Source organism: Anneissia japonica, unplaced genomic scaffold, assembly GCF_011630105.1.
Source record: "Anneissia japonica isolate Jap-2015-1 unplaced genomic scaffold, ASM1163010v1 scaffold288213_len26777_cov110, whole genome shotgun sequence".
In the NCBI taxonomy this organism is placed as follows: Eukaryota; Metazoa; Echinodermata; class Crinoidea; order Comatulida; family Comatulidae; genus Anneissia; species Anneissia japonica.
Window position 1 is genome coordinate 9,016 of NW_022758839.1, and position 5,517 is coordinate 14,532.

Below are 5,517 nucleotides of genomic sequence, written 5' to 3' on the forward strand. Positions count from 1 at the left end.
GTGTGTGTGTGTGTGGTCACACCACAAATGGTATCATGAATAATGTTATTCAAATATTTTGTTGTCAAAAATCATATCAAAGAGAATAAAAGAAAAATATGAAACCTAAGTTGGTTTCATGGGAAGGAAATTAGTTGGCTTCAGTAGAACAAACTAAACTAGGAACATTATGAAAAAAAAAGGCTGCCAGGAAAAGGAATAATAACAATTTCTGCAATGGACACATTAAAGAGAGTTAATATAGGCCTATGTTGACAAAACTACTTTCAAAGTCAACAAGTCAACACATCTGATCTGTTGTCAAAGTGTCCCTATGCGACTAAATTCAAAGTGTATAAACCACAGCCACATTGCATACAGAATATGAAAATTATTAAGGATTTCACGAACCGAAAACAGAAAAGACCTTATTAAGTTTTGCAATGGATGGGCAACTCAGGTTAAAAACAATATAGGCCAGATATTTAGAAAAAAAAAACAAAAACAAAAACAAAACAAAACAAAAAAATAAATAAAATAAAAAAACAAAACAAAACAAAAGATTCAACTGACATTTAAAATGATTATTAAAAAATCCACTGAGATTACTACCAGCTCATATTTTGAGTTTTTTTTTTTTTTTTTTTTTTTTTTCCCAAGTATTTGGGAACGTACTGATTACTCAGTACGATAACACTGTCACTTCGCGTAAGCTCGATCGTCTGGTAGTTAAGACACCAGACTAGTTATCTGGGAGATTTTTGTCGCAATTATTTGGGAACGTACTGAGCATTCAGTACGATAGCACACAAGGTAGGGCAAAAACACCATTCCTGTTAATTGTAACTAAGCCTAAATTGGACGATATAAATATTGTATTAGAATAAAACTATTTTTAAAGGTCGTGAACACTAATTTACTTCAATATCAATGTTATTTATATTTGCGTTTATGGTCTTTTTTTTTTTTTTAACTTCTCACTGTCGTTAATTCGCCTGAATTTGTTAACATTCAGTTCGTTTATTTTTTCTTTTAATTGTTGTTTTTAATGAACTGTATTTGTCCTAGTGTGAATTGTTTTCCCTAATGCTAATGTTATAGTGTCTTTCTCTCTCTCTCTCTCTCTCTCTCTCTTTTCTGTTTTCAAATGTACGTTTTGGTGTTTTTTCTTTTATTCGTGATTTTGATTGTTTTTTCCCTTATGTAAGCCCTTATTTTTCTCTGTGTTATAGTTTTTTTTCACTTGTTAAATTTTAGTAATATTCTATCTTTTAATAATATTGTAATCTTGTAAATCTGCCCGCAAATCAGTTAAATTTAACTGCAATGAATATTTGATAATAAAAATAGAATGAATGAATGTAAACTTTATCATAACTGTATGCAATCAATATATATAAACTGAGGGACACCTCAAGATGTAAATATTATTCTTTTTTTTTTTAATTCATGTCTTTCTCATTTTTTTTTAAATTTTATGTTTCATGTATGATAGTATTGTAATAAATCAAATCTAAAGTTCTTTCTAACAGACATTAACAGAAATGTTTAGGTTTTGAAAATTATTCATAAAACTTCGAACACTGACGACACAATGAAGTTTGCAGAACATCATTAGAGTTACAGATGGCCTTAAAAGTGAGCTACACGATACGTTACGATATTACTTTATTGCTATTTATTTTACACAATACAGTAAAACCTCGAATTGAAGCCCAGGGCTTTTTTATTTATTTATTTATTTATTTATTTATTTTTTTGGATGGGCTTCTATTCGAGATGGTCTTTTTTTTTAAATCAGTAACTTTTTATGATTCTGCAATACTATTGTTTGACTGCTTAATTAACATTTAACAATGTAATATACTAGACTAAACAATTGAAATAATAATTGATGATACTAAATTATTATATAATTTAACAGTGTTAACGGCTATCTTGATTTATATATAATATATATAACAACGTTGTATGCAGATTGATTAAACTATTATGCTCCTAACATTTGTTTTGTTGAGCACTCTATTGAGATAGTACCATTGCTGTTTTGCATTTAGCTGGCCCACTACCGTACTATATGTAGTATACATAATAGTCGTTACCACATTGTTTTTTTTTCATAATGTGGGAACGACTATTAATCTTCGTTCTCATTGCAATCTGTTTATTACAATCAAGTATAGGCCTAACCGATTTTAATTACTCTCATTATAATCCGCATTGTTATTCTTTAACTCCTCCCACTACAGTGGTTATGTGTGTCCACTTTTTGCTAGTTTTCTCATGTACCTTGATAAAGACCTGGGGATAAGTCGAAATATTGGTTTTCTCCAATAAAGTGTTTCTGAAGTCTATACATGGTATTCGTTTCCTATATTCTTTTGTTATATATATATACATACATATATATATATACATATATATACATACATATACATATATATATATATGCATACATATATATATACATACATATACATATACACATATATATATACATATATATACATAAATATAATTCGTGATTTTGATTGTTTTTTCCCTCATGTGAGCCCTTATTTTTCTCTGTGTTATAGTTTTTTCACTTGTTACATTTTAGTAATATTCTATCTTTTAATAATATTGTAATCTTGTAAATCTGCCCGCAAATCAGTTATGTTTTACTGCAATGAATATTTTGTAATAAAAATTGAATGAATGAATGAATGTAAACTTTATTATAACTGTATGCAATCAATATACTGTATAAACTGAAGGACCCCTCAGGATGTAAATTTTATTCATTTTTTGTATTCATGTCGTTCTCATTTTTTTTTCTTTTTTAATTTTCCATGTATGGTATTGTAATAAATCAAATCTAAAGTTCTTTCTAATAGATATTAACAGAAATACCTAGGTTTTGGAAATTATTCAAAACACACACTTCGAACACTGACGACACAATGTGGTTTGCAGAACATTATTAGCGTTTCACATGGCCTCAAAAATGCGATACGCGATACGCTACGATATAGTTTACACAATACAGTAATACCTCGAATTGAAGCCCTGGGCTTTTGTTTCCCCCTTTTTTTTGGTGAGGGGACTTAGGATAGGCTTCTTTTCAAAATGTTTTTTCTTGTTATTTTTAATAGTATCAGTAACTTTTTGTTCTGCAATACTGTTGTTTGACCGATTAATTAACCTTTAACCAATGTAATATACTAGATTTTAAAGAATTGAAATAACAAATTAAAGAGTCAAATACTTACTTGATGAGCCAGTACAAGTAGTTAAAATCCCCAAGAGAATGTTAAATTTGAAGATGAGCATTTTCAACGTTGGCTTACAATTCTTCCTCAAAAGATGAAGGTATAGACATCACTGAAACCGACGTAGCCACTCAATATGTTTTAACAGTGCAGCATTGTGACTTTGATAGTTTATGTATTATTAATCGCTAGAATGAATTCAGCAATCATAATTACAATGCCAGAGATGATTTTTAAATATCTGTAAGAATGACGACATGTTCTCCAAGGGTTTATAAGTTGGTGGGAAAAACAGCAAGAAAAGAAAAAAAGTGAATGTATTGAAATGATTAAAAAGCCACAATCTGAGGTTTATGTTGAAGTGAATGTCTTTTAAAATAACTTATTTATTGTTTACATAAGGATACGTAGTTTTAATTTCATGTCTTTTATACTACTCAATTTCTTGTTACTTTACTTACGTGTGAAACGCGATTTATATCTTCAAAGCTCCTGAAATTCATGTTTTTATTATTATTTTTTTTTTTATTTACATATCATACGCGATGTTTCATGGTTCTCTAATTGATTTTGGTGCTATTAGAAAGGGTCATTCGACCTTAGTGGAGTGACGTCCCTACCCCATGTGCATTATAGTTACTATGAAATAATAGTGCACCCTCTAATCCGGGACCTTCTAATTCCGAGACCCCTCTAATTCTGGACCACTTTTTCAAAGAACCAAATAACAATCATTAATCTTTTAACACAAAGCTAGCCCTCTACTTGGAAACCAAACCCCGATACCACCCCGAATTTTCACGTCCCAAAGGTGGTCTCAAATTGGAGAGCGAACTGTATAAAAAAAAATTGCATATTACTCAGATTCAGATTCAACAACATTTATTTCCATTTCAAAAAATAAAAACACAGGGAACATGGCAGCATCACCTAAAAGGCAACATGCTTGTAGTAAGGATGACATAAACAATATACAAACATTCGACAAAATGTAAATAAGAAATATTGATTCATTGCTTTAACTTAAAATAAGGAATTGCAAAGATGCAAATTACAAAGATTATTATTATATTAAAATAGTGAAACGTACTGGTTTTGTTTTAAATTATTTTATTAATTTATACTGGAATGTTTACCGACACGATGTTCAGTAAGGAAACGTTTAAATTATAATTCCAGGATCAACAAAAAATAAAACAACGTTGAATATAGGCCTATTACAGGTATTAGATCCAGATGCTTTTTGAAGGTAGCAATAATGTAGTTAAAATTGTCATTTTAAGGAACTCAAAAACCGGCAAGTAGTGCGTCGTATAAAAGAATATCAATTGGAATAACAGGAAGGAAATTGGTTACAAATCGAAATACACACTATAAAAATCAAATTACATGAACACCTTAATTACAGTGCACATGGGTAACGGATGTAAAGATATTGTTGCAAAATGGCATTTTGCAGCAATAAAAGAAATTGAATTGAAAATATACGATCTCTACCAAGCAACTTTAATTCTTAGTTGTTCATTTACATGGGACAACAATGCCCCTCAGGTTACTCTAATTATTGTGTGGTATTTTTTACGAGTGATACACACTGCTTCCCAATGTATTTAAAATAGCAATAGTATAAGTATAATAATTATTGTTATTTTATTTACATGTGGTAGGTTGTGGTAAGCCTACATAAATGGCTTACTTTTAAGAAACTGTCTGAATTTAAATCAATCGTAACTTATCGGTACTTGGTTATTATAGTCATTAATATATGTATACAATATTTATTTGTTGTTATATTTATAACGGTGCAAGCTTAACCACAGCAACCATTACAAAACAATATTTCATGTGATGTTACAAACATCTGGTTTGATGTATATTGTATAGGTATAGTATTACTATAATCATTTGTTGCATTATTATTATATTTTATAACAGTGCAGGCTTAAACATTATATAAAGAAGGGAGCAACACAATTTGATACTAGAATATTCTAGAATAAAATACATGTGATATCAACACTGCTATGTTACAATTATATTAATTAATTTTTATATAACACTACCAGATTAACATATATATATAAATATAGTTTAAATTGCATGCACTACTTTTTGATACTGTGTTACAGTAAATAACATAATTCTGTTAATATATTTATTTCTTTTACATTACATTTATAACAGTGCGGACTTACTGTAAACGAATTATTAGATATTACATTTAAAATATAAATAGAAAAAATAATGAAAAAACAGAAGCAAAGAAAACATTTTAATCAAAACACAA